The 10,423-nt window shown below is 43.3% G+C and overlaps 1 protein-coding gene across 2 annotated transcripts in view; it reads left to right on the top strand.

The window, feature by feature from the left end:
- The first annotated feature begins 10,247 nt into the window (after window positions 1-10,247).
- LOC103177814 (vasculin) overlaps window positions 10,248-10,423 on the top strand; it is a 32,363-nt gene continuing 32,187 nt past the window's right edge. For both annotated transcript variants that reach the window (XM_007892165.2, XM_007892164.2), the window contains exon 1: window positions 10,248-10,310. The gene's annotated coding sequence lies outside the window, so the exon portion shown is untranslated. The remainder of the gene's footprint in view (window positions 10,311-10,423) is intronic.

The raw sequence follows: 10,423 nt of genomic DNA, 5'->3' as shown, positions 1-10,423 counted from the left end.
ACATTACACCTGAACTACACACACACTGCTCTACACTCCACTACACCTGAACTACACACGCACAGCTCTACACTGCACTCCAATACATTACACCTGAAATACACATATTCGTCACCTCAAGGCTCGACTACGGAAACTCCCTCCTTGTCGGCCTCCCCAACTCTTCCCTCCACAAGCTGCAGATCATCCAGATCTCAGCAGCTCGTGTCCTCTCTCGCACCAGGCTCCGTGACCCCATCATCCCCACCCTCACCCAACCCCACTGGCCCCCCATCCCTCAGAGAATAGAATGCAAAATCCTCGTCCTCACTTTCAAGGCGCTTCATGGCCTTGCCCCCTCCTACATATTTGTTTTTGTAAAAATAAATCCCCCCACCCAAACAAAAAAATGTTTTCCGTACACAGTCACTCCACTTCATAGTAAATCCTGAGAAGCACTTTGGGATGTCCTCCCACCTTGAAAGGCCCAATACCAAATGCAAGAATCATTTAGTACTGTTGGGTAGCGGGGTGGGGGTGGGGTGAGTAAAGAGTGCCAGAGAGAAAAATAGTGGAGCCTTGCAACGAGCCTTGCCATGCTGCTCATCTGAATTTCCACACACCTTGCACAAGCAAAACACCACCAACTTCGTGCAGACTTATTTTTTTGCAAAGCGAACAATTCCATTCCAAACACATTCCATTCCAGATACAGATACATTTTTATGTGTATGTTGTCCGCATATCTGGTTTGGAAACTCTTAAATATGGTGATGGGTTTCCGCATGTGTCAGACATCTGGTTGACCAAAAGACAGAAGAAAATTTAGATAGTATGTGATTCATTATCACTTTTGATATTCAGTTCACTAAATTTACCACACACATGTACGTATAAACAGAAACATCCTGAAGCCAATTTCTTTATATATTTGGGATTGGTTATTTCAGGTATAGAAACAGTTATAGTTAGATGTTTCAGCTTTACTCTTTGACTTTTGGGGTTTATTCTGAAAGTAGTTTGCTTTTACTATTTTCAGCAAATTGGGACAACCTTCCGATGTGAAAGGCGCTATATAAATAAAATTTGTTGTTGTTTTAGATATATGGCTGAAACTTCTTATTGTATTGTGACGGTTCTCACCCCTTGTACTTGCAAATTTTAGTAACGCTTATGTACTAAGTGGCTGCTGCTCTTTCCTAAACCTGTCAGTGTGAATCCTTGCTCAAAGGTATCTCAACAGAGCTAGAATCAGTCACTCAGAAAGGTAGTCCCAGATAACTCCAATGCCCGGTAATTGGGATGTCAAATCACACTGCCAGAACTCTGATGTTGGCAGCTACTCTCTGAGTGCTTTTTAAGTGCTTTATTCATTTTCTTGTTTTGGAGTATTACAGGCACTCGAGGATACATTTGGTAGAAACAACTTCTCTTTATGAAGACTTAGCAACCCTGCATATAAGAAATACAACAATTTAAGATATAAAAAAGGATCAAATATAACGAACATACATAACTATAACGACTAGCAGCACAATACTACGTTAGTATAAGGTAATTAAACCAAGCTGATATGTTGGACTCGGTGGACAAGAAGGAGGCCAGACCTGGTGGAACGAAAGCAATGGGCACTGTTGTGAGGAGAGAGGAGGTCAGAGAGGTGGGGGGTGCAGAGGAATGGAGGGATTTGAAGACAAGGGTGAGGATTTTGAAGTCGATCCTCTCTGGTATAGGGAGCCAGTGCAGTCTGACAAGGACTGGGGTAATCGGGGAGCAGAGTTTGGTGTGGGTGAGAATGCGGGCGGCAGAGTTTTGAATGATCTGGATTTTATGGATGATAGTGGAGGGGAGACCAGCGAGGAGGGCGTTTGAATAGTCGAGAGGTGACAAAGGCATGGACTAGGGTTTCAGTGGCTTTTGAAGTGAGGTATTGGCGGAGACGGGCGATGCGTCGGAGGTGGAAGAAAGCGGTGCTGGTGAGGGACTGGATGTGGGGGAGGAAGGATATTTGGGAATCGAACCTGATGCCTAGGTTGTGTATGGGTTCGGAGAGTTTTAGGGGGAGGTCGGGTAGGTGGAGGAGGTGAGAACCATGTGATTTTAGACGTTGACGAGAGTCAAAGAGTATGGTTTCCGTCTTGTCAAAGTTCAGCTGAAGGAAATTTGAGCTCATCCAGCTCCTGAGGTCTGACAGGCAAGCTGACAGAACATCAGGGGGACTGGGGCTCGCAAAATAAGGTGGAAAAATAGAGTTGGGTGTCATCCGCATACATGTGGAAGTGTACCTCATCCCCCAAAAGGGAGCATATAGATCAGAAAGAGGAGGTGGCCAAAGATGGATCCTTGGGGTACCCCGCAGGTAACCAGGTGAGAGCGGGAGGAGAAGCCGTTTGTGCAGATGGTACTGCTGGTGGTTCGTGAGGTAGGACTCGAACCAGGCGACCTCAAATCAAACCTGACCCAAACCTGTCTTTTTGTAAAATATAGCTAACTGGCAGAAAGAAAAGAAAGGAATTAAGTTTAACTTACCATGTCCTCAGAACCCCAAGATTCAATCAATATCTGTCATTTAGTTTTTGTTCCTTACAGCATACACAATTTTGTTTTAGTTATTCTGTCTGGCTCTTTATCAGGGCCTGTGTGTGTAAAGCTACAGATAAATTAGCTGTGCAAAGTGAACATTCTTTGGTGGTATTCTCTATCCAGTGATACATGAAACTGACTTCACATGCTGTATGGGTGCACAACATTTTGCTTTCTTACTGCTTTTGTTAATTATATTGCAATCAGAAGATAAAAGCAGTTCAAAATAATGAAGATAAAATGGTAATGAAGATAAGTGATGATGGATCTAAAGCTATGTAACATGATATAATTATTTAATATGTATAACATGATATAATTAGCTTAATAGGCACAATACAGTAAAATATAGGATCAAGTATATGTTAAAATGGAAAAGGTCATTTATTTATATTCTAATAGCACAATTTGTTTACTTTCAGCCTGGATCATATCCAATTGATACAGAAGAGGATATACTTTATTGCTTTGGTACAGGAACAGTTTTTTTAAAAATTGTGTTGTGTGTTATCAGTAGATAATACAGATTATTTCCAATATTTTCAATTCATTTGTAGATGGCAAATCTGCCAGGTATCTGGTGTGCCCGCTTTTTGGAACTCTGTTCGGACACCTATCTCCTGTTGGAGTTCCAGAGCTTCCTTTGACCACAATCCCGTTTCACAGAGGTTGAAAATGATTTTTGATATCTGAACAGCAATCTAATGGGTCAGCCTGAGAACATGCCAGGTACCTGCGAGATTCAATTTCTTGCAAATCCTGTATTGTAGACCCTAGCAACGCAGAATAGGACAAACCATGTTTTCTGTATAAGTTGTGGAAGCATTGTAGAGGGGAAATATGATCTTGGATGTGTTGCCAAAGGGATAGAACATAAATTACTTGAAGTAACAATGAACTTATACAGAGCATTGGTCTGCCCACCACACTCCACCACCCACACCCCCAAACTCCCCACGGTATTGTGGACAATTATGGTTGTCATATCACAATAGGAAAATCTTGGCACTGGAAAGGATACAATGCAAACCATGAAATTAATAGCTGAAATTAAGCACATTTTAAAGGTGCTTAATTCTAGAACAAAGGGTTATAGTTTCACACTGAGAAGAGAGAAAGTGAACAGATTGCCTACAAAATACAATCACAACAATTTAGAGTAAATCCTGTGACATGCTTTGAGATTACATGAATATCAAATATAAGGATTATTATTATACAGAAAAGGAAGGGAATGGCCTCTATACTGTAAATTTCTATGGTTCTATTAGATTAAAATAAATTATACAGGATTGGTATATATGCAGCTTGGTAAGGGCTAAGTGTCAATAGAAAAAAATCCTTCCTTTGCCAAAGATCTGTTGCACTTTTGGCATTAAATCTATTATTTTAAATGTTATATTTTTTATTGATTTCTTAATATTGTGATCATCAGGGAAGAGATCTCAGTACCTGGAACAAAATGTTTGACACATTAGCAACCAATGTTAGCATTATGACCTCCCAGAGCAAAAATAGCATATCTATAATCAGAAATCTGAGAATCCCTACTGCACCAACATCATTTTTCCTACATCGAACACCAAGCACCTATTCGGTCTGCTGAACTCAGATTGCCAACATGCACACCAAAATCCTTACAGCTTGCAAAAAAGAAAATCTTTATCCCATCAATATTGGCTAGAATCAAACTCGGGTCCTAGATGTGAAAAGACTGTTAACCCACTGCGTCATCCAATCCCCTCAGGGCTTATCATTTCAATGCTCACATTAATGCTAGGATTATTCTCCTTGGAGCAGAGAAGGTTAAGATTTAATAGAAGTTTTCAAAATTATGAGGGGATTCGATAAGGTGAACAAAGAGAAACTATTTCCACTGGCGGGTGGGTCGGTAACCCGAGGACACCGATTTAAAATAGTTGTTAAAAGAAACAGAGTGGCGGTGAGGAGAAATTTTTTCACACAGCGAGTTTTTTCGGATCTGGAATGCATTGCCTGAAAGGGTGGCAGAAGCAGATTCGATTACAACTTTTAAGAGAGAAGTAGATAATTATTTGGGGAGGACAAGTTTGCAGGGCTATGGGGAGAGAGCGGGGGAGTGCAATTGAATTGGATAACTCTTTTGAAGAGCCGGCACAGATACGATGGGCCGCATCGCATGGCTTCCTTCTGTGCTGTATAATTCTATGATTCTATGATATACTTACTGCTGATATTCAGCCGTTTAAACAGCTCAGATGGTGAATACCAACAGCTTAAAGTAAAACAAGGTTCAGCCAACCAATCTAGATTGGATGAAGCAGCTCAATATTTTTAAATCACTCTGCCAGGAAAACAGATGGTTGGAATCCTGCCCTACCTAGGGCATGGTTTCAGCTCTGTCCATGACAGAAAAAAATCATATTACAAGGATGTGCTGAAATAGTAATGTTTTTCTTCTAAAATATATACCCAAATATGAATTCCTGAGGACTCTTGACAACTTTTAAAGACACTCACTACATAAGTCATTTTATATGCAACATTCTGTAAATCTCATCACTTTAATCATCTGCAATCTCACACTTTGGATTTGGTGCTGTGATCTGGTGGCTGCTGAAGAAATTAATGCTGCACCGTACATATCCCCCCTCTGAAGGGGGAATGTAAAGTATATTATCTGGCAGAAAGGAATCCTGTTGTACAGTGGTTAGAACATTCACCTCACAAATGATAGGAACCTGGGTTCGATTCCAGGACAGGGCAAAACCCAAGGCAAGTTTCCTTACTCCACACGTCTCTGTTACCTAGTAGAAAGGAGGAACCCTGGTGATAGTCGATTGGTGGATCACGTTCTGGGGTTAATAACTCCTCTAAGATAAATAAATACAAATAATTTGGTCATTCAATCCACAACTCTTTGTGGTACACTGCTTTGAGCAATTGGCTACTGCGTTTTGCCCACAGTCAATTCACTTGACAGTATACATATTTAGTGAAGCGCTTTGAGACGCTTTGACCAGGTGAAAAGGTGTTATATATATGCAAGGATTATTTAAAGATCATTATCTTGATTAGCTACGGGAGGCAGGGTACCTCCTCCTCTACCTTATTCCTCATCCGTGCCCCCATCCTGAGTGTTCTGATTTTCTAACTTTTTATTTTTTGTCATTCAGGGAGTGAGCAAAGTTTCTTTTGTTTGATTTTTTCTTCTTGGATGAATCTTTAGGTGAGTGGCAAACTTCGCACTCTCTCCATTCCAGAAAATTTAACTTCATAATGAAGTTTAGGACAATCCAAGATTATTATAAATTATAACAAAGGTCGCTTTGTTATCATTTATAATAACCTTGGATTTTATATAGTGTCTTATCATGTCATTGAGGCATTTAAAAAGTGCTTCACCCCCCAAAAAAAACACAATTTATCTGACAGATAGTTCTAAACACAATTTTTAAAACTTTTAAAAATAAAATATAGCAAGTTACGGAAGTCTTTGTGAATCATAGAACAAAAAGGAGAGTGTAATATAAATGAAAATAGATCCATAAATGAAAAGGAGTAATGAATACTCTACAAGCGGTGGTTCAAATCTGGTTCCAATGAGTCTCTCCAAGATAAACAACTGTGAACAACTGTACACAAATATGACACTTTGTGAAGAAGAAAAAACAATTTTAAGGAATGAAACTGTGGATGAAAAACATAATTGGACACATAATAATAAATAAATAATAATAATCCTTGCATTTGATATAGTGCTTTTCACGTCGGGAGGACGTCCCAAAGCGCTTCACAGAACACACTGTAAAGTGAATTGACTGTATATTTGTGGGCGAACGCGGCAGCCAATTGCGCACAGAAATGTCCCACAAACAGTCGTGGATTGAAAGTGACCAATTTATTATTGTTTTTGGTTTTTGGAGGGATTATTATTAGGTGTGTGGAGTAAGGAAACTTGCCCAAGGTTTCGCTCTGCCGGGAATTGAACTCAGGTCTCTCACTTGCAAAGCGAGTGCTCTAACCACTGAGCTACAGGACTCCACATGTGGCATAACCATAAGGTTTCAGGGGATGAGTGGGGCTGGTGGGGGGGTTGGAGCCAGACATGTTAGAATTTCTGTGTTTTAAGTTTTGATCTGCATATCATTTTTTTTAACTGCCATACATCCCAAGATGGTTGCAGCCAGCCATTTAAGTTTGGTGATGTCGTATGTTTCCACAGCTGCAGTGTGCTTCTTCTGGCAATTAAAAATGCTATTTGTGCCGGTTTTCTCATAGTTTTGGGAGCGTGTAAATCAAAGATCAGAGCTAGAAGAAAATGGAAAACTAATCTTATTAAATGCAAGAATTCTTATTATGAGCAAGATAGTTGCTTACTACCAATATCCCCAGTAGGGATACTACAAATATCACCTGCTGATTTGAGCAAATGACAACAATCGTGCTTCAATCCCATTTTAGTCATAACTAAGTACTGTTATAACATTATTCATAAAATATTCTATGATACACATAACAATATTTAGCTGTCTTGTAAATCCTCAGGCATAATGTCCTCTATGCCCTGTGTCTATAACTGGCTGGTTTGCCCGGAGTACACAAAGCATTGTGTGCTACACTGCCCAATTCAACAGTACTTATTGAAAGAGAATCTCCAATTCATGCAGTCCAAAGTCCCACATTTGAAAATAGTCCATTATGACTTGACAAGCGATGCCTCAAATCTGGTTCCAATGAGTCTCTCCTTGTTGAAAGCAAAGAAGGTGATGACAAATCTGAGGAGGGGATTTATACATAATTTAGAAGTCACATGGTTCACTTTATTAAGTCAATGGTCAGAAGATTTCAAGCCGTTAAATAAAACAATTCAGCATGGGAACAGGCCATCGACCCAACTAGTCTGTGCCAATGTTATACACAACCTGAGCCTCCACCCCTCCTAGACTCCTCTTCCATACCCTTCAATTCCAGTCTCAAAAACAACAATAAAAAAAATTACATTTGTATAGCACCTTTTACTTAAGGCGTTGGACAATCAGTGTTTCGGACCTAAGCTGGGGATTGGGATCGAGGAGGGCAGAGTGCAGGGGGTGAGGGAGGGTGATAGTTGAAGAGGAGGGTCTTGAGACAGGTCTTGAAGGGAGGGGGCAAGGTGGTGGGACTATGGGATGGAGTTCCAGAGGGTGGGGGTAGAGTTGTTGAAGGCCCGCCCGCCAATAATGGGACAGTGTACTTCATTCCCCTTTTAGAGGACTGTATTTGTTTGATCTCCCTTTGATGGTAGGTATGTGGTATTGCATCCCATATTGTTTATTTTATTGCCTTTAATCAATATTGGTTTCCATAAGAAATAGAATGAATAGAATGATAAAATGACATTTATTCTAATAATTAAGCCTAGTCTCTCCAGAGTCCAGACAAAACCCATTCCACCATAGATTTCACTCAATCCACTCCAACCACTTGGAGAAACAATTTCTCAAAAAAAACTGCCAGATAGTGAGCCACACGCGCGGAAGGACAGGAGAGGGCCGTTCCCGCTGCCAAATAGTAAGCCGCGTGGCTGATTGAGAGAGGGGCATAGAGAGAACCTCCCTCGGCTCTCACCCGCAGCTAAGGTGCCCAGTCAGCAGTGTCAAGAGCTTTGAGACGCCCTTCCTGAGTGAAAAAGGCGCTGTGTAAATGTTATATTTCGGGCAGGGAAACATGATATTTACGGACGTTTCTCAAACAGGGCATCCGGCCCTCAATAGCAAAACGGTTGGACCACCTTGCTCTTAAGTGATGGTGACGGGTTTCTGAATGTGTCAGGACACCCAGTTGACCAGAATGAAATCTGTGTGTCTCTTTAGGTCTGTTTGTGTGTGTCTCTCCCTCTTTGCCTCTTCCTCTCTACGTCTCTCTCTCTACGTCTCTGTCTCTCTTTTGCTGTGTCTCTACGTATGTGTCTATATCTCTCTGTGTCTCTGTATATGTGTCTATACCTCTGTTTCTCTATGTAGGTATCTGTATCTCCGTGTGTGTCTCGATGTATGCGTCTGTATCTCTTTGTTTCTGTGTCCCTATGTATGTGTCTGTAACTATCTGTGTCTCTATGTATGTGTCTGGATCTCTGTCTTCAGAGCCTTCAGCTCCCCTCTCGACTCTCTTCCCCCTCCTCGCTCCCTCCCTTCCCTCCCCTCACCCTGACCATTTCCCCCCTCCTCGCTCCCTCCCTTCCCTCCCCTCACCCTGACCATTTCCCCCTCCTCGCTCCCTCCCTTCCCTCCCCCTGACCATTTCCCCCCTCCTCTCTCCCTCCCTTCCCTCCCCTCACGCTGACCATTTCCCCCCTGCTCGGGTCATGACCCAACTGTGCAGCGCCTTGGGACGTCCTCCTGACGTGAAAGGCGCTTTATAAATGGAATCTTGTTGTTGTTGTCTCTATCTCTGCGTGTCTGTATCTGTCTCTGTGTGTGTCTGTCTCTCTGTGTGTGTCTGTATCTGTCGCTGTGTGTGTCTGTATCTGTGTGTGTGTATCTATCTCTGCGTCTGTATGTGTGTATCTATATGTGTGTGTGTGTCTATATCTGTGTGTATCTATCTCTGTGTGTATGTATCTATCTCTGTGTATGTCTCTCTGTGTGTATCTATCTCTGTGTGTATCTCTGTGTGTGTGTATCTATCTGTGTGTGTGTATCTATCTGTGAGTGTGTCTCTGTGTGTGTGTATCTATCTGTGTGTGTCTCTGTGTGTGTGGGTGTATGTGTGTATCTATCTCTGTATCTATCTATCTGTGTGTGTGTATCTATCTCTGTATCTGTGTGTGTGTGTCCCTCTGTCTCAGGGTTTGACTGGAAGAGGCTGCTCTCGCGAGGGTTGGCGTGCGGGGCTGCGACAGAGCCGCTTTCCAATTGGCTGACCCCGGGCTGACGTCAGCGCTCGGCGAAAGGTCAGCTGGTGACCGCTTTTCCTCTTTTAATTCATTGCAAACACTAAACACGAGAAGCGGGGGCCCGGCGGCCGTGAGGAGGAGCGGAGGGGCGTGAGGCGAGGCGCGCGGCGAGGCGCGCGCGTGTGTGTGTGAGTGAGTGAGTGAGTGTCCTCGCCGTGTGCCTCCCTCCCTTCTTCGCATCCCCTGACGTCAGCGAAAGCGACCGGGGCGCCGTGTCGTCATCAAACGTCGCCCGAGGTCGCTCAACTTCACCGCACAATCCGGAGGCAGAGCCCGAGTTTCAGGTTTTAATTCAGAATAAAGAAAGGAATCGCCCACTATCCTCCTCCCCCCCTCCCTCCCCCCCACCACCACCACCGACCCCACTCCCCGCACTCCCCGCACTCCCCGCCCGCCCGCCCGCCCCGCACTCCCCGCACTCCCCGCCCGCGCCGCATCTCCACCTCCACCCACGGCTGCGTTTGAATCTACCGGTCATGAAGTCCCGTCCCCCGCCTTGTGCTTGCGCGGCGTTTTAGCTCTCGGACTTGGTCGATCTGCCCGATTCCTTCCATTCATTCCCCTTTCCCAAATGTTTTGACGATGCGGGACGTTTCCGAGGCCTAATTTGTCAAGTGCTGAGAAAGAAGGCTCCACAGTTGCCTCTCCCTCCCCTCCCTCCACACCACCGATTGCTGCCAACACCGTCACCCCCTCTGGGGGCTCTCGGGCTCTTGTCGGGAACTTCCTTTGTGTTGATGGTCCTGGAGGTTTCTGGATTTGCCACTCGTTTACATCATATGTTGCATGAGGTCACTCAACTCCACTGTTATGCCACGGGTTAGCCCCAACGGTGAGTACACTTTGCGATAAGTTTCCAGCAGCAGAATTCAATGAGTAAATGCTGCCTTCGAATTTTGCAGTCGCACTTTTATAACTATAATAAATGACTCGATTGGGTCAATG

The sequence above is a fragment of the Callorhinchus milii genome, unplaced genomic scaffold (assembly GCF_018977255.1).
Source record: "Callorhinchus milii isolate IMCB2004 unplaced genomic scaffold, IMCB_Cmil_1.0 Scaffold1, whole genome shotgun sequence".
Taxonomy (NCBI): domain Eukaryota; kingdom Metazoa; phylum Chordata; class Chondrichthyes; order Chimaeriformes; family Callorhinchidae; genus Callorhinchus; species Callorhinchus milii.
The sequence above is the reverse complement of the archived record's forward strand: the minus strand, read 5'-3'. Positions and strand labels throughout refer to the sequence as shown.